This window comes from Pseudophryne corroboree, chromosome 9, assembly GCF_028390025.1.
Source record: "Pseudophryne corroboree isolate aPseCor3 chromosome 9, aPseCor3.hap2, whole genome shotgun sequence".
In the NCBI taxonomy this organism is placed as follows: Eukaryota; Metazoa; Chordata; class Amphibia; order Anura; family Myobatrachidae; genus Pseudophryne; species Pseudophryne corroboree.
Window position 1 is genome coordinate 418,326,580 of NC_086452.1, and position 20,207 is coordinate 418,346,786.

The 20,207-nt window shown below is 47.1% G+C and overlaps 1 pseudogene; it reads right to left on the minus strand.

The window, feature by feature from the left end:
* Positions 1–628: 628 nt before the first annotated feature.
* LOC134958838 (intermembrane lipid transfer protein VPS13A-like) overlaps positions 629–20,207 on the minus strand; it is a 35,251-nt pseudogene continuing 15,672 nt past the window's right edge.

Consider the following 20,207-nt stretch of genomic DNA (forward strand, 5'->3'; position numbering starts at 1 on the left):
AGTCCAGAACTATATATTAGTATATCCTGTCCTAAGAGAGGAGGGGCAAGTGTGTGTGTAGCCTTTGTGTGGGCCCCACCCCCTCTCTCACGTCTGTCAAGTAGACTCTGGCACCATGCGTGGGTGACATTTCACCAGTGATTTTTGTACTGTGCATGCGCAGGTCTTCAGGAAAATGGCATACATACTGTATGTGTTAGTAAGAGTATATGATAGTGTTTTTCTGACCATGGAGGACTTCATAACACCCCCTGATCACTAATCAAAAATGGAAACAGAAGAGAATACAACAAATTTTATTACATTGTAATACATGTTTGTCACAACTGAGGGCTGGTGCTCACTACTGGAAGCCTCAGCTGTAGGGGCTGAGGTATACTTAAATGTGAGAGGCCAGACAGGACTCCTGGACATGCGTGAACCTGCAGTACCTAAAGCCCGAAGGCGTGACCACGACAACAGAGGATATGTTCAACAGGTTTATTAAATGAACTCAGCTCATAAATGATAGCGACAGTTAGCAGTATGGTAACAGGACGACAAGTCACAGCTCTCAGAGATGCACATAGGAAGTCTCTAGGTATGGTACAATAGAACAGTCTCAAAGGACCTGGAGATGGTGAGTCCTTTACCACACCAATGCACTGAAGAGCTGTGTTAATAATGTTGGAATGCAAACTGTAGCTTGAGAATGAGGAGTTATGTAGGTGATGCTTGTGAGCGCAGATACAGGAGATGCTTGAGAGCGTATGCAGGAGATGCTTGAGAGCGTATACAGGAGATGCTTGAGAGTCCAGAACCAGTTCCAGAGAAGCAGTGTAAACTGAAAGTATGCAATCTCCAATGCGTTTCGTTCTAAACAGCACAGAACTTCATCTGGTAGAAGTATGTCATTGCAGGATAATGGTGACCGTTCCTGGTGGAGGAAGAACCAACCACAAAGCATAGTTCCATTTCTGCCATTTCCCTTTATGCTTTGAGACATCCTGATTTAAATGAAATCTGTCCTGTGGTAATGGGTGGGCCCCCTAACAGTGATCAAGCCCTCACACAGGGTAACGAAAGTGGAGAACTCTGATGATATGGGTGTGGATCATCAAATCGACAGTATCTAGGTCAACAATGTTTAGGTCGACCACTATAGGTCGACAGTCACTAGGTCGACATGGATAGAAGGTCGACAGGGTTTCTAGGTCGACATGTGGTAGGTCGACAGGTCAAAAAAGGTCGACATGAGTTTTTTGTTTTTTTGTGTCGTTTTTTTCGTAAAGTGACCGGGAACCCCAATTAGTGCACCATGTCCCCTCGCATGGTTCGCTTCGCTCGCCATGCTTCGGGCAAGGTGCCTCGCTCCGTTACCGCTTCGCTTGGCACAGATTACCATTCCAATCGTAGTCCACGTGGATCGTTAAGTATGAAAATAAATAAATAGAAAATCTCATGTCGACCTTTTGACCTGTCGACCTAGCACATGTAGACCTAGAAACCCTGTCGACCTTCCATCCATGTCGACCTAGTGACTGTCGACCTATAGTGGTCGACCGAAACATTATCGACCTAGACGGTGTCGACCTTCAGATCGTATCCCGATGATCTATAGACATAACTGAACAGTTCATCTAGATGAAGATGTTAAAGTTGCAGGAGGCACAAGCCAGTACATTAAACAATTCCCAAGATGGAAAAAGCCTTTCAATTATGTACAGTCTTTTTGTTGTCTGACTATTGAATTCTAGTATGAGGAAGGTTAATGATCCTGTGCGAGTAATGTCCTGATAAAGTAATACCTTCTAGACTGAAAGAACAGCCAACAATGAAAGGGTTGATCAAGCACTTGTATATCAAAAGCACATTTTGCTGGCTCGCAGCAAGAATGCAGCATATTGAAAAACATTGGACAGGGGAAATGCGTGTGGGCTAATGGTGTACAAAGAAATGGAGCAACATCTGTCCAAATCTTTTAAAGATTACATGCTGCAATGCCTGAAAGATAGGATCAGTGCTCTGAGAAATAGGTTGGGAAGTAGAATAATCCCCAAACTTTTTTCTGTTGGAAAGATGATTGCAATACACTGATTACTTTGTGTAAGCAAAACTCTGCAGGCAGTCAGCAATAGAGGTAAACAAGGAATTGGTTCCAGTTTACAGGCTGTTGTTTACTGAACCAAGGCTGGTACACTATGGTCAGGAGGGGCAATAACATTAATTGTGGGGCTGCTTACACAAGTAGAAAATGTTATTTTAACTTCGATGTACTGTAAGAAATACCTATTGATGCTTTTGAAAGTGAAACATAGTTAATATATATTTCTTGGTGATAATAACCATCATGACCCTGGAACTATGGTCATAAGACCCAAAACCGAGGCTTTATCATTGCTTCACTTTTCAAGTTGAGAAAGGACAACCAGAAGTGGGCATAGGCACATGTTAGGGGATGTGGTGTGTCCCCATGTTTCCAAAGTGCCACCATTCACTTCTCCTCTCCTAACACCCACTGTATGTGTGATACCACACAAGAAAGCCTTATCAATGGTTCCTGAACCCTGCACTGCCCAGCATTACAGGGAGACACTGGAGTTGCAGGGGTTAACAACCCCTCACCTGATTACATCAGCAGCAGGGCTGCAAACTTAGAAGGCAGCAGGACACAGAGGCTAATAGCTGCAGCTTTGGTGAGCAGGAAGCCAGGGACCCAGTGACTAGCTAACCCCTGAACCCGGGGGCAGAGTCTAGAGAGACAGGGAGATGCTGTGGTGATTCCATAGAGCAGGGGTGGGGAACCTCAGGCCCGTGGGCTGAATAAGGGCCCGCAAAGCCACTTGATCCGGCCCGGCCAGACTCACCTAACTGAGGGAGATGCTGGGCGCCCGCTAAGATTTTGTTACCAACGGGCGCCCAGCTCCTTCTCCTCAACAGCAGCCGGAGGCAGGAGCTCACTCCTGAGCTCCCACTTCCGGCTCAGGCAGTGTACATGTGCGGCTGTTCGGCGCTATGGGAGATATGTCATGACGTCTCTCCCATAGTTCCGAGGAGCGGGAGGCCAGGCGGATGGCAGTGGTCCGGAAGCAGGGCTGGTGAGTAAGGAGTATTGTGTTTTTTTTCTTCTTTTACTGTGTGTGTGTAAGCAGCGCTACAAGGGGGCATATCTAATGGGGCATAACTGACTGGGGGCCTATCTAATGGGGTATAACAACTGACTGGGGGCATATCTAATGGGGCATGACAACTGACTGGGGGCCTATCTAATGGGGTATGACAACTGACTGGGGGCCTATCTAATGGGGTATAACAACTGACTGGGGGCATATCTACTGTGGGGCATAACTACTGATTTGGGACATAACTACTGGGGGCAGGCTAATTTTTAAGTTGATAATTTTTGTATGGCCCCCGAAGGATTTTATAAATATCCAAATGGCCCTTGTTAGAAAAAAGGTTCCCCACCCCTGCCATAGAGGGATACAAGACAGCAGTCAGAAATAGAAAGAGCCCTGAGGTGACAGAGCGAGCGACAGCATTGTACGGAGCTAGAGTCGGAATAGTGTGGCGACTGTGATCGGCGGGTAAAGCAGTATTGTGAGCTGTACCTTTACCTCAGAAAGCCGCATAGTTCACCTGAGCAGCATCTTACAGTGTACTTTTACATACCCTCCAACATTTTACACATGAAAACAGGTACAAATTGGGAAAGGGGGCATGGCCACGGGTAAAGGGGGCATGGCCACGCCCCTTTTCCAATACTTTCAATGTTAATTTGGAGAGTCAAAAATCGGTACAAAGCCCTTTTCTGCTGAGGGGTACACTGGGCTCCACAGGGAATGACATTGGGGTGTAGAGTAGGATCTTGATTCAAGGCACCAACAGGCTAAAAGCTTTGACTGTTCCCAGAATGCATAGCGCCGCCTCCTCTATAACCTCGCCACCATGCACAAGAGCTCAGTTTTGTAGTTGGTGCCATGCAGTGCAGGCATACAACAGGGGGGCTGCTCCAGCAGCACTGAGAAGAGCTTTTTAAAGTGAAAAATGAAGAATTCAAGGGCTGCAGCAGAGACACTGTAAGTGTTAGATGTCAGTCAAACATCTCCTGCTGCAGCTCCATCACCTCCCCCAGTGGCGCTGTACACTCCAGCGCCATGGTTGCCGGGTACCTAAAGCGGAGGTTCCGGTTTCTCTCAAGATAGTCACACACACCACCGCTGCTCTCCAGGATCGCGTGGCCTCAATCAGGGAGGAGGTAAGTGGGTTCCCCAGGCCGGACCCACTGGAAATCGCGATCCCGCGCGGCTGGTCGGAGGCGGGCTGCGCGCGCTGGCGTGGACACTGTGGTAGTACAGGGACCCCACTAGACCAGCAGGGCAAGGGCACAGGTCGGTTTTGATAAAAAAAATTTTTATTAATAGCCCACAGTACCCGGTGGTGAAGTCCAGCAGGGGGATAAGGCTTTGACCTGTAGCCCCTCCCCCAGCCCCAGGGCACCATTTAGAGTAAATGTTCCCGCCCTGGAGCTGCATATCTCTCTCTCCCTCACTCCCTGGCAGCGTTTGGGGGCGCCATTAGGACAAGCTGAGCTGATCCTGGGACTGTTTGGGCAAATCCTCCTCTGTAAAGCCGCCTGCATGTCAGCGCTGTGCATTTTACAGGACACTTAAGTATTCTACATGTCTGCTGACAGTGTTAGTTAAGAAAGAGTGTGTTTAGTCAGGGTTATAGAGTACAAGTACCCTGTGATATACATCCAGTCTTTACTGTGCATTGTTATATCTATTGAGTGTATAGCTATACTTAGTATTACTCTGTATTGCTAGTCCAGTGCAGTTTTATTGCATGTCATAATTTCTGCATTGTACAATGTGACTCTGTGTGTGTGCATATAGCTGCTGAATGCCGTCCATTTCATCTATCTCAATCAGATTGCTATCCCTATATTCTATAACTTGAGTGGTCTAAGTGCATCACCTTTATCATTTAATATAGGTATTTCACAAGATATACTCAGTGTGTATTTTTCTCTGTGATTTTTAGTCACCATATACCTCTTGAATGCCCTGTTTGTGCTGTTACATATGCTGCTTATATTGTACTGGGTTGCCTTGCATTGAGCTTTCGAATATGTCAGCTACAAAGGGCAATGGTGCTGGGGCTGATCCCACATTATGTGATAGTGACGCTGCAGACACATTTGAGGAAAATATAGCAGCTGATGGTTCAGGTTCTGGGAGTTCCTTGCCCCCCAGTGGGATCGTAGCAACAGGGGTTCAAAATGACCTACCTTGGGCTACCTTCTCCATGCTATTGAATATGCTGGTAACTAGACTAACGCCCCTTATGGGACCTCCTGTGCCGGTACAACCGCTTATGGTTCCCGCAGTTAACCCGCCATGGGCAGATCAACTGTCTGCTCAGTTACAGCAATTGAACCAATCACTGACTACTCATAAGTCTTACCCTCGCCCGCCTAAGACCAAGGGGTCCTCTAAGCGGGCCATTACTTCCTCACAATCCACCCATGTTCCAGACACTTTGTCTGATGAAGATGGCGTATATACTGACCCCTCAGACACTGACCCAGATGCTTCTGATGGGGAATCTGTTTCGCAGGTGGATGTTCCTGACTTGTTGGAGGCTATCAGGCTAATTCTTCAAATTACTGATGATCCGGAACCTGATGCTGCCCCTAAGAAACTGGACAGATTTAAACGTCAGAAGGTGGTTAAACAAGTTTTACCTCATTTTGACCATTTAGTTGACATACATCAGGAGTCCTGGGAAAATCCAGGAAAGAAATTCACGCCTCACAAGAAGATGCTGGCACGCTATCCCCTCACTGCGGTGCTAAGTAAAAATTGGGAGACACCCCCGCCAGTGGATTCGCAGGTGACGCGGCTGGTGGTATCCTCAGCTCTGCCAGTAACTACCATCACGTCTCTGAAAGAACCGACGGATAAGCGTGTGGAGGGTTGTTTAAAGGCGATTTACACCCTAGCGGTTGCTGCGCGTAGGCCCACAATTGCAGCGACATGGGCTGCAGAGGTGATTGAAGCGTGGACTCAGGAGTTGGAAGCTGAGATGTCTTCCAACGCTTCTGATCATGCTAGACAATGCTTATAGTATATTGTTACAGCTTCTCATTACATTAAAGAGGCGGCTTCTGATGCCGGTATTCTGGCAGCCAAGGCTTCTGCTACGTCCATACTGGCTCACCGGATTCTATGGTTGCAGTCCTGGTCCGTGGATCTGGACTCTAAGAAAACCCTGGAGGTACTCCCTTTTAAGTGAGACATCCTTTTCGGAGAAAACCTCAACAAGATTGTGGCTGACTCAGCTTCTGCTAAAACAGCTTGTCTACCTAGTACTGCTCCTTCGGTACCGAAGGCTAAGAGTACCTCCTTTCACTCCTTTCATCCTCCAGGGAAAGCAAAGGGTCAGGTGTACCCGAAACAGGCTCGCACTTCCAAACCCAATAAGCCCAAACCCAAACGGGCCTGGACTGCCTGTCAGCCTGCTTACAAGACTGACAAGCCTGCTGCATGATGGGGCGGGCCTCCCTCTGGGGGATCCCAGGGTGGGGGGCCGACTTCTAGGGTATACCCAGGAATGGTTGAAGACCATTTCCGATGCCTGGGTATGTGAAGTCGTCACTCGAGGTTACGCCGTATCCTTCAAAAATCGTTCCTCTCATCGATTTTGCCTGACAGACGTCCGTTCGGATCAGGTGAAGGCAAAAACTCTTCATTCGGTGGTACAGTCCCTCCTGGACACAGGAGTGGTAGTACAGGTGCCTCTGGCTCAGAGAGGCAAGGGGTACTATTCACCGCTATTCCTAGTCCCAAAACCGAATGGGTCCTGCCGGCCCATTCTCAACCTCAAGTCCTTGGGCAAATTTGTGAGGGTCGCCAAGTTTCGTATGGAAACTCTTCTTCGCTCTATTGTTCTGGCCTTGGAACCTGGAGATTATATGGTCTCCCTGGACATACAGGATGCTTACCTGCATATTCCCATTGCAATGTCTCATCAGCAATAGCTGAGGTTTGCGGTTGGCAACCTCCATTACCAATTTCGGGCGTTACCTTTTGGTTTGACCATGGCTCCGCGAGTCTTCACCAAGGTCATGGTGGTAATGATGGCTGCACTCCGCCGTCAAGGGGTCAGGATCCTACCGTACCTGGACGACTTGCTGATCCTGGAAAATTCCCTAGAAATTCTCCTACGCCATCTGGATCTGACTATCCAGTTTCTGCAAGCCCACGGGTGGCTCATCAACTGGAAGAAATCTTCCCTGGTCCCTGCAAAGAGCATGGTGCACCTGTGGGCGTTGTTGGACACTCACAACCAGCGGTTGTTCTTGTCTCAGGAGAAAGTCCTGAAGCTTCAGGACAGGATTAGATGCTTCCTAACTCGTCCGCAAGTGTCGATACATTCAGCAATGCAAGTACTAGGTCTCATGGTGTCGGCTTTTGACATGGTGGAGTACGCTCAATTCCATTCCCGCCCTTTGCAGAAGCTGATTCTTGCCAAGTGGGACGGCCTGCCTCACCGGATCAGGTCTCAAATTATCTCCTTGTCTCCGGAGGTCCGTATATCACTGAGCTGGTGGCTTCAGGACCAACGATTGAGCAGGGGTCGTCCCTTCTGGATCTCCAACTGGGTCCTCCTGACGACGGATGCAAGTCTGAGAGGTTGGGGCGCAGTGTTGGAGCAACACTCCCTTCAGGGTCGGTGGACCAAGGAGGAGTCTCTCCTCCCGATAAACATTCTGTAATTGCGGGCGGTGTTCAACTCATTGAACTTGGCTCAGCATTTAATACAGAACAGACCTGTTCAAGTACAGTCGGACAATGCCATCATGGTGGCATACATCAATCATCAAGGCGGCACTCGAAGCCGCATGGCAATGAGGGAAGTATCACGGATTCTTCAGTGGGCGGAACGCCATCTGCCAGCCATATCGGCAGTATTCATTCCGGGGGTCATAAACTGGGAAGCTGACTTTCTCAGTCGTCAGGACATACACGCCGGAGAGTGGAGCCTCCATACAGAAGTGTTTCAACTCCTCGTGGACAGGTGGGGCCTTCCAGATGTGGACCTGATGGCGTCTCGACACAATCACAAGGTTCCGGTCTTCGGAGCAAGGACAAGGGATCCTCAAGCAGCGTTCGTGGATGCACTGGCTATTCCATGGAACTTTTATCTGCCATACGTGTTCCCTCCGGTGTCACTCCTGCCCAGAGTAATAAGGAAGTTCAAGCAAGAAAGAGGAATTCTGCTTCTCATAGCTCCAGCGTGGCCCAGACGGCACTGGTTCTCAGACCTGCAGGGCCTATCGTCAGAGCGTCCCCTTCTACTTCCACAGTGCACAGATCTCCTTGTTCAGGGCCCCTGTGTATATCTGGATTTAGCCCGGTTGGCTTTGACGGCGTGGCTCTTGAAGCTTCCGTCTTGAGGGCTAAAGGATTTTCTGACGCGGTCATTGAAACCATGTTGAAGGAACTGAAACCGGCTTCTGATCGGATTTACCATAGGGTCTGGAATTCTTACTTTGCTTGGTGCGCATCTAACAATCATGACGCTTACAAGGTTAGTACGGCCAAACTTTTGACCTTTCTACAACAGGGCCTGGACTTGGGCCTTCGTCTGGCCTCCATCAAGGTTCATATTTCTGCCTTGTCGGTTTGGTTCCAGAGAAAAATCGCGACTTTATGTTCACTCAAGGTGTGTTGCAGATTCAACCTCCCTATGTCCTGCCTGTGGCCCCTTGGGACTTGTCGGTGGTTTTGAAGGCGTTGCAAGGGTCTCCGTTTGAGCCTCTTGAATCTGCAGACCTTAAGTGGCTTTCTCTAAAGGTATTGTTTCTGCTGGCCATTGCCTCTGCTAGACAGGTGTCAGATTTGGGTGCCTTGTCTTGTAGGTCACCATATCTGATTTTTCACCGTGATCGGGCAGTTCTTAGAACACGTCCCAGGTATTTACCTAAGGTGGCGTCTTCTTTCCACCTTAATCAGGAGATTGTGGTTCCAGCCTTTGCCTCTCCTGAATTGTCTTCCAAAGAGCGGTCTTTGGATGTGGTACGGGCTCTCCGTATCTACGTGAAGAGAACTGCCTCCATCAGGAAGTCGGATTCTCTCTTTGTTCTGTTTGGTTTTCACAAACGTGGCTGGTCTGCTCACAAGCAGACCCTGGCCAGATGGATTAGAATGGTGATTGCACATGCTTATGTACAGGCTGGCCTTCCAGCCCCTGCTACCATAAAGGCCCATTCTACTCGGTTTCTACTCGGTCGGTTGGACCTTCTTGGGCAGCCCGCCGTGGTGCGACCCTTGAACAAATGTGCAAGGCGGCTACGTGGTCCTCAGTGAACACGTTCGTAAGGTTCTATGCCTTCGATACTTCTGCCTCCCAGGATGCTTCCGTTAGACGCCAGGATCTTGTGCCCGCTACAGTGAGTCCCCTCCCATAAGGAACTGCTTTAGGACATCACCAATGTCATTCCCTGTGGAGCCCAGTGTACCCCACAGCAGAAAACAAGATTTATGGTAAGAACTTACCGTTGTTAAATCTCTTTCTGCGAGGTACACTGGGCTCCGCAGGGCGCCCACCCTGACGCACTTAGCTTCTTTGGGTTGGTATGGCATTAGCCGCTGACACTTTCTCCTGTCGTGAGAGTGTGATGTATGTGGCTACTAACAGTTGTCGTCTCTTTTGCCTGCTACTGCATTGGACTGATTAACAAAAACTGAGCTCCTCTGCACGGAGGCGGGTTTATAGAGGAGGCGGCGCTATGCATTCTGGGAACAGTCAAAGCTTTTAGCCTGTTGGTACCTCGGATCAAGATCCTACTTTACATCCCAATGTCATTCCCTGTGGAGCCCAGTGTACCTCTCAGAAAGATATTTAACAACGGTAAGTTCTTACCATAAATCTCATTTTTGGCAGGTATAGACTATGAAAAAAAGGTACTGTACCTGCCAAACAGGTACAGCTGGAGGGTATGCTTTTACCTCAGCAACCACATTACAGTATATCACATTAGTATACCTGAGCAGCATCTTACAGTGTACTTTTACATCAGAAAGCCGCATAGTTCACCTGTGCAGCATCTTACAGTGTACTTTTACATCAGAAAGCCGCATAGTTCACCTGAGCAGCATCTTACAGTGTACTTTTACATCAGAAAGCCGCATAGTTCACCTGAGCAGCATCTTACAGTGTACTTTTACCTCAGAAAGCCACATAGTTCACCTGAGCAGCCTCTTACAGTGTACGTTTACCTCTGAAAGCCGCATAGTTCCCCTGAGCAGCCTCTTACAGTGTACTTTTACCTCTGAAAGCCGCATAGTTCACCTGAGCAGCCTCTTACAGTGTACTTTTACCTCTGAAAGCCGCATAGTTCACCTGAGCAGCATCTTACAGTGTAGTTTTACCTCAGAAAGCCGCATAGTTCACCTGAGCAGCATCTTACAGTGTACTTTTACCTCAGAAAGCCGCATAGTTCACCTGAGCAGCATCTTACAGTGTACTTTTACCTCAGAAAGCCGCATAGTTCACCTGAGCAGCATCTTACAGTGTACTTTTACCTCAGAAAGCCGCATAGTTCACCTGAGCAGCATCTTACAGTGTACTTTTACCTCTGAAAGCCGCATAGTTCACCTGAGCAGCCTCTTACAGTGTACTTTTACCTCTGAAAGCCGCATAGTTCACCTGAGCAGCCTCTTACAGTGTACTTTTACCTCTGAAAGCCGCATAGTTCACCTGAGCAGCATCTTACAGTGTAGTTTTACCTCAGAAAGCCGCATAGTTCCCCTGAGCAGCATAGTGGGGATCATTCAGATCTGATCGCTGCTGTGCGTTTTCGCACAGCAGACGATCAGGTCATAACAGCACATGCATATGCACCGCAATGCGCACGCGCGTCGGACAACAACAACGGGCATCGCCGGTCAGTGAGGTGATGGTGCAAAAAATTAGTTTGCACGGCCATTCGCAAGGTGATTGAAGGGAGGAAGCTGTTTGTGGGTGGTAACTGACCGTTTACTGGGAGTGTTAGGGAAAATGCAGGTGAGCCCAAACGTTTTCAGGGAGGGTATCTGACATCAACTCCGGCCCCGATCAGCCTGATTCTATCGCACTGTAGGAGTAAGACCTGGGCTGTGCAGAGACTGCACAAACTGAATTTTAGCAGCTCGGCGTACACATAACATCGCACACTTGCACAGCGAAAATACACTCTCCCTGTAGGTGGCGACTATCTGAATGCAGGGCAGTAAAAATCGCAGCCCAGTGATCAGATCTGAATGACTCTCAGTGAACAGTACTTTTACCCCCACTGTCATCTTGAAACAAATAGAGAGAGCTCCACCCAACTTGGTGTTTGACCGGTTATTTTGTGTGACTTAGGGGTCTATTTACTAAGCCTTGGATGGAGATAAAGTCAACGGAGATAAAGTACCAGCCAATCAGCTCCTAACTACCATGTCACAGGCTGTTTTTGAAAAATGGCAGCTAGGAGCCTATTGGCTGGTACTTTATCTCCGTTGACTCTATCTCCATCCAAGGCTTAGTAAATAGACCCTTTAGTGCTGCATGAACAGCTACCAGCAACCTTAAGGAGTGGATTAATGAGCACATGTATAAGCAGGGAGGATTTCCATTATTTATTATTACTGCAAACAGACGGAATTATATTTGTGCTACCACAAATAGGGAGAACTGATTAACCGCTTGTCACTTGCTTTCTTCTAATACCGGCGACCTCGGGACATTAGAGACATTATAGCTCTATTGCTAACGTTTATGCTGTTATGTTACATTTGTATTTGTTAAACCAAATGCTACTGTAGTTGCTAATGCTACAGGTTTTGCATGTCTAATACTGGTTAAAGTTGAAATGGAAATGCTTACTAACGTGCATGCCCTATGTTAAACATTTCTAAATGTTTGCTTTTATTGCATAGCATGTGAATGATTTTGTCAGTTTCTGATGCATGATATTACTACTCACTCTTCCATTAATCTAATCAATTACAGTTTACAACAGTGACATAACGCTCCTGTTTAATAAATACTTTAGTCACTGTCCAAATGTGTAGTGGCTTGTTGGGGTTCTTTAGGGGTTCCCATCCTTCTGCCTAAGATCTAGGGGAGAAAGATCAGTGGATGCCAGGAGTCTTCAAGGGGAGCTGTGGCACGACAACATCTGCTGGGACTGAGGTACAACCCACCCCCAAACACTCGACCACTAGTGGCATACCACATATATATACCCAGAGCCGTAACTACGTGTGTGCCAAGGGGGCTTGGCACACAGCGCAGTTGCCCTGGGGGCGCATGGCCAGCGGCATGTAATGAGTCAAATTGACTCATTACATGCCGCCTCTAAGTCTCTGCGCCGTGCGCCGCGCTGTGAGGATAGCAGACGTCTGCGCCGGAGGCAGCGGAGAAGGAGGAGGGAGGGGGAGCAGGGAGCCGCAGCAGCGCTATGTTATTGGTAGTAAGCGCCGCTGCAGCATCCCCCTCTCCTTCCGTATTGGCTGCCCGGCAGCCAATACAGAAGGAGAGGGGAATGCTGCAGCGGCGCTTACTACCAATAACATAGCGCTGCTGCGGCTCCCTGCTCCCCCTCCCTCCTCCTTCTTCTCACCTCACCTCCTGCACCGAGGGATCTGCACGAGGAGCCTGTCAGCGGGGAGAAGGTAAGTATATCCCCCCCCCTCTCTCTCTCTCTCTCTCTCTCTCTCTATCTGTCTCTCTCTCTCTCTCTCTCTGTGTGTCTCTCTCTCTCTCTCTCTCTGTCTCTCTCTCGGACACCGCCTGCCGCAATGTGTAAAAAATGGGACTGGCTGCCGCAATGTGTAAAATGGGACTGGCTGCCGCAATGTGTAAAAAATGGGACTGGCTGCAGCAATGCGTAAAATGGGGTCCTGGCTGCCGCAATGTGTAAAAAATGGGACTGGCTGCAGCAATGTGTAAAATGGGACTGGCTGCCGCAATCTGTAAAATGGGACTGGCTGCCGCAATGTGTAAAAAATGGGACTGGCTGCAGCAATGCGTAAAATGGGGTCCTGGCTGCCGCAATGTGTAAAAAATGGGACTGGCTGCCGCAATGTGTAAAAAATGGGACTGGCTGCCGCAATGTGTAAAAAAGGGGGACTGGCTGCCGCAATGTGTAAAATGGGACTGGCTGCCGCAATGTGTAAAAAATGGGACTGGCTGCCGCAATGTGTAAAAAATGGGACTGGCTGCCGCAATGTGTAAAAAATGGGGACTGGCTGCCGCAATGTGTAAAATGGGGTCCTGGCTGCCGCAATGTGTAAAATGGGACTGGCTGCCGCAATGTGTAAAAAGGGTCTATCTGCCGCAATGTGTAAAAAGGGGGACTGGCTGCCGTAATGTGTAAAAAGGGGGACTGGCTGCCGCAATGTGTATAAAGGGGGACACCGTCTGCCGTAATGTGTAAAAACGGGGACGCTGTCTGCTGTAATTGTAAAAAAGGGACGCTGTCTGCCGCAATGTGTAAAAAGAAGGACCGGCTGCCACAATGTGTTAAAAGGGAGACTGGCTGTTGTAATGTGTAAAAAGGGGGACTGGCTGCCGCAATGTGTTTAAAAAGGGTCTATCTGCCACAATGTGTAAAAAGGGGGCCTGGCTGCCGCAATGTGTAAGAAAGGGTCCTGGCTGCCGCAATGTGTAAAAAGGGAGACTGGCTGCCGCAATGTGTAAAAAGGGGGACTGGCTGCCGCAATGTGTAAAAAGGGGGACACTGTCTGCTGTAATGTATAAAAGGGGCTCTACCTGGTGTAGTGGCGCTACTGTGCAGCGTAATTTGAATAATGTAGACTACTGTGCACCGTAGTATGAATTGCTATTATTTTGTGGCCACGCCCCTTCCCCGTGAAGCGCACTGCCCCTATCTTACATGGGGGGGGGGCGCCACTGTCGTTTCTTGCACACAGCGCTAAAATGCCTAGTTACGGCACTGTATATACCCACTGTGATGTGTACAATGACATAACCCCCACCCTCCAACCTTCCACAGCAGCCTTCTCCTTAGACTTGGCACACGCATTGGGAGTATAGTTCATCATATGTTCACAAGCCATAGTGACGTTTGGCAAAACGGGAATGAAAACACGTCCAATGGAAAAACAAAAAACACTCAGCTGTGGATCCAGATTTAATACATAAATTCCATACAGATGCAAAACAGTAACAAAATCATTTTGGTCATTTGGTCAGTACGTTTCAATGCAGAGCCTAATTAAGGGACACATGCCCAGGGCTTTAAAAAAAATCAAGGGCCTATTGTGAAACTGTGACCAAAGCTGTGTGGGTGTGGCCAATGCTGTTTGGGTGTAACCAGTGCTGTGTGGGTGTGGCCAGTGCTGTGTGGTTGTGGCCAGTGCCAGGTGGCCATGCATACCCCTACACTATCAGTCCCAATATCTCCCTAAGGGGGAGTTGTATCAATCCTTCTAAAGGACAAGTGGAGAAGTTGCCCCTAGCAGCCATTGATATTCTAGCTACCATTAATCTAGTACATTCTCTAAAATGATAGCCAGAAGCTGATTGGCTGCTATGGACAACACCTTCTTTAAAAAGTTTTCTACATCGTCCCCTTTATACATGACAGTAGAAAACGTAAATAATTTTGTGTGGAAAATAGAAATAGAAATGTGAATACTATTTATGACTGTGTCAGCCTGGCTTCTGGTAATCATCATGCTACTGAGATGATGGGTCTACTCTATTTTTGGGTGTGGTTCAATAGATCTACAGTAAATAGACAATAGGTTGACCCTATATGGTTGGCATGCAAATTGTCAACACAGAAAAGGTCAACGCACATTTATTTTTATTTTTTTGGGTGTCATTTGTATGTTTCATCATATGTCACTACAATTACACTGCTCAAAAAAATAAAGGGAACACTTAAACAACACATCCTAGATCTGAATGAATGAAATATTCTAATTAAATACTTTGTTCTTTACATAGTTGAATGTGCTGACAACAAAATCACACAAAAATTATCAATGGAAATCAAATTTATTAACCCATGGAGGTCTGGATTTGGAGTCACACTCAAAATTAAAGTGGAAAAACACACTACAGGCTGATCCAACTTTGATGTAATGTCCTTAAAACAAGTCAAAATGAGGCTCGGTAGTGTGTGTGGCCTCCACGTGCCTGTATGACCTCCCTACAACGCCTGGGCATGCTCCTGATGAGGTGGCGGATGGTCTGAGGGTTCTCCTCCCAGACCTGGACTAAAGCATCCGCCAACTCCTGTACAGTCTGTTGGTGGATGGAGCAAGATATGATGTCCCAGATGTGCTCAATTGGATTCAGGTCTGGGGAACGGGCGGGCCAGTCCATAGCATCAATGCCTTCGTCTTGCAGGAACTGCTGACACACTCCATCCACATGAGGTCTAGCATTGTCTTGCATTAGGAGGAACCCAGGGCCTACCGCACCAGCATATGGTCTCACAAGGGGGTCTGAGGATCTCATCTCGGTACCTAGTGGCAGTCAGGCTACCTCTGGCGAGCACATGGAGGGCTGTGCGGCCCCCCAAAGAAATGCCACCCCACACCATTACTGACCCACTGCCAAAACGGTCATGCTGGAGGATGTTGCAGGCAGCAGAACATTCTCCTTGGCGTCTCCAGACTCTGCCACGTCTGTCACATGTGCTCAGTGAGAACCTGCTTTCATCTGTGAAGAGCACAGGGCGCCAGTGGCGAATTTGCCAATCTTGGTGTTCTCTGGCAAATGCCAAACGTCCTGCACGGTGTTGGGCTGTAAGCACAACCCCCACCTGTGGACGTCGGGCCCTCATACCACCCTCATGTAGTCTGTTTCTGATCGTTTGAGTAGACACATGCACATTTGTGGCTTGCTGGAGGTCATTTTGCAGGGCTCTGGCAGTGCTCCTCCTGTTCCTCCTTGCACAAAGGTGGAGGTAGCGGTCCTGCTGCTGGGTTGTTGCCCTCCTACGGCCTCCTCCACGTCTCCTGATGTACTGGCCTGTCTCCTGGTAGCGCCTCCATGCTCTGGACACTACGCTGGCAGACACAGCAAACCTTCTTGCCACAGCTCGCAATGATGTGCCATCCTGGATGAGCTGCACTACCTGAGCCACTTGTGTGAGTTGTAGACTCCGTCTCATGCTACCACTAGAGTGAAAGCACCGCCAGCTTTCAAAAGTGACCAAAACATCAGCCAGAAAGCATAGGAGCTGAGAAGTGGTCTGTGGTCACCACCTGCAGAACAACTCCTTTATTGGGGGTGTCTTGCTCATTGCCCATAATTTCCACCTGTTGTCTATTCCATTTGCACAACAGCATGTGAAATTGATTGTCAATCAGTGTTGCTTCCTAAGTGGACAATTTGATTTCACAGAAGTGTGATTGACTTGAAGTTACATTGTGTTGTTTAAGTGTTCCCTTTATTTTTTTGAGCAGTGTAGGTCAAACATATACTCCTGGGAGCTTGTTTCGCTCGCCACGCTTTGGGCAGGTTACTTTACCCAATCATCGTCCATGTGGATGGTAAATGAAGCAAAAGTTGAAACAAATGGGGAAAAAAACTTGTGTCGACCATTTCTATGTTAACCTTACATGTTGACCTGCTGACATTTTGTACCTGTCAACTTTAGGCACAGTCACCCATATACCTGTCGACCTTTTGACCATGTCGACCATATTTGGGTCAACCTATTGACTGTCAATCTAGACACTGTATTTTTATATAGATGCTTGGGGCTGCCGCTGTAGTCCAATCAGCTCATTATAAATTTACTCCTATTTGATTTTTAATAATTTTATTTAAAATCTCCGATCTCCTCTGCTCTCTCACTGTATACTAAGATTGCCAACTTATCCCTTTAAGGTACCCATATGATTTACACAGGTTATGTGGCTAGGGGATTAAGATGGTGACCTTAAGTCTACATTTACCTGTTTCACTTGTATCCAATGAACCAGGCACACAACCTATATAACTCTTAAGAAATACAGTAGATGGATGATTGGTAACTATGGCATTTATTCAAGAAGCAGTGAAGACAGTGGAAAAACAGACCAGTGGAGAAGTTCCCCATGGCAACCAATCAGCATCTCCCTTACATTTTATAGAAAGTACTTTATAAAAGCTTCATCAAATCTGATTTACTGCTTGACATGGACAACTTCTCTACGGGTCCTTTTCTCCACTCTTTTCACTGCTTCATAAATAGACACCTATATAGGTAATACCAAGAACAGCAAGACTACATGGCACTAGGAATAGAGACAGTATACCTAGGATGCCAAACATTTGCTTATTCCAAAACAGAAACATAGAATTCTACATAAATGCGCTGATAAAAATCAATATGTATCAAAGGATTTGTATTTATCTGAATCATATCCGTTAAATAACTTATTATAACTTATATTAACTTAATTTTTTTATACTTAACTAAATGTGTCCAGCATGCTCCCACTTGCTCCTCTTTAGTAGAATACCATGGGGTAAATTTACTAAGATGGGAGTTCTATTTAAGATGGGATGTTGCCAATAGCAACAAATCAGATTTCAGGTATTATCTTCTAGAAGGTGCTACATGAATGAGAAGTAGAATCTGATTGGTTGCCATGGGCAATATCCCATCTTAAATAGAACTCCCATCTTCGTGAATTTACCCCCATGTTAGAATATTTTGTAGGTGCTTTTCTCCCAGAGCGGACACAGGAGATAGCTTGGCAGTTTTGCACTGCAGAAATGCGCTGTGTAGATAAATGGATGGGTAGGGCCGTGATCTCACTGCAGCTTAAATGACTGCAACTTCAGATTTTTGACTTGCATCAGCTGTCTGCTGTGGCGTTAGAATGTAATATTTTCATTGGTTGGTATAAGTAATTTTCATTTCAGTAATGTCAGTACTACAATAATCTGGTTCTATGTTAATGAAAGTCAGTGTTGCAGCAATAAAATATTGAATTGTGCAATCCTAGACCTATAGGAGCCTTAACCATGCCTTTTATACAGGGTATAATGGGATGTAGGTCTCAATGATAGTTATCCTGGAAGACTGGTGGCCTCATGAGCTGCATAAGTCTTTTTCCAAAAGTTTCTACCTTTTTATTAAAAGAAATGATGAATGGCGAAGGGGCTAGCAATAACTTATATGTGGTCTGCCATGCTCATTTTATAGACCAGCCTGAACTATTCCATTCTTTCCCCTACTACACCAGTGGTAAGTGCACCCAGGGTCGTTGAGACATCCACAGAGCCTAGGTACTAAGAGGGCATCGCCACAATCCACCTTGGAAAAAACGTAATGGAAAACCTTTCCAAGGAGGTAATTTGTGCCCTCAGCAGCTGGACTGGGCCCCCGCTAATAATGTGAAGTCAGGATTAATCCAAGGTAATAGGCATTTATTACATGTGAATGCTATTAATCTAATGTCAGGGCTGGTTGGAGAAGAATTGGACTTGATAAATATAAATGCTATTTATATTTTGTAGGCAGCTTTTCATAGAACAGAGCATGCATAGTCGGAAGTAAGAATCTGCCCAATAACCACATCACACCTATGGGGAGATATAAAATAGGGTGACTCAAGATATTAAATTGGCTGAATACAGGGGGGGTTCTGCTATCAGTCTGAGCTCATATCATGTGGTGTGCTGAATATACGTCTGTATTTGAGTTTTGGTGGAAATGGCTTCCTATATGTTATATAGACATATTTAAAAAAAAATGTAGGTGCTATTGATTTAATTTTGCGGTTGTGGTAAGGGGTCTAGAGTGTCACTTGTTGTACACCTTTCCAGAAAGTGAATAGCATCTATACTTTTTTCAAGTTGGGCCCTAATGTTTAAGATCCAGGCAAGCAGCATCAGAGCTTAGACACCAGTAGCAAGTAGTGAAAGCTGAAAGAACAGGTGGGAGGAATACTGACTGCTAACTTTCCTGATTTTGGTTGAATAGCTCTGACTTTAGTAGGGCGGTGTGACATGCTTCATGCAGATTTTTTCATAAAGGGCGGGCCAGAGCCACTGCAGCCAAAAGTGTTGTGCACATAGGGGTAGGGATGACCATCGACCATTGGTAGTTAGCATTGAGCAACCATCAATGGTCTGTTACCAATAGCCAATATTTTTGTCATCAATGTAGAAGATTCGATGCTTTGTCACCACGGATGGTGAGGTTCAATGGCGTGCTGCAGTGTTGTTTTTCCACTGCTACTGAGCTCAGAGGCAGAGACCCTTGAGCTTTCCTTTTGTAGCTAGAAATGGCAGGACACACTAATGCTCAAGCTGTGACTGGCCAGCTCCTCTCACTGAATCAATCAGCCCTGCTTCTCTCCGTTCTTGCAGTTGCTACATTATTCTGAGGTTGCACTGTCCAACGATTGCTACAAAGCACCCATGGACTCCCTTTGCTATATACTTTTTTAACCAGCAATGGAAATAACCGATTGTATCATGGATGGTGAAACCTTCGATGGACTATCCTACAAAGGAGAAGGATTTGAAGGGCAGCCTTACACTGTCTTAAGAAATAGCCACACCCACTCTGGTAGCATGACAGCACCCACAATGGCGGCACACATTTTGACCCACTGTCTGTTATACCCCTTTTCCACTACTGAGCACGGGTCGCAGCCGGGAGCCTGACACGGGTGCTACCTGGATGCATCCCATGCTCAGCCCCCTTTACCAACACGCTGCTAGTGACGCGGCAGGGGCGGCGCTGGGAGATCACATGATCTCCCAGCGCCGCCCTTCCATACAGTGTAAACGGGAGCCATGCTGCATCGACAAGGCTTCCGTTTACACTATAACCCTACCCGGATCATTCCCGTGTCCTACCCAGGTAGTTACCCAGGGGAAAACGCAGGATTTACTGAGGGGGGTTTCCATATTAGCATATATATGGATACCCATTAACCAAAATATTCCGAAAACCGGAATATTTCAGCCCTATAGTAACGTCATACACAAACACAGATTATCCCTGGCTGACTAGTGCGCCCAAGAAAATACAATAATAAAATGAGAGAAATGAGTGTACTCCCCTGATGGGTGGAATTCTGGAGGTGTTCCGCTTGGTTCTTAGGATAATGTAGAGCATGAGGGGAACAAAGAAAACAGAGAGAATCCTTGTGTAGTACTGTTGAGTATGATTGCACTTATATACAGTGGTGAGTTGACACTTCAAT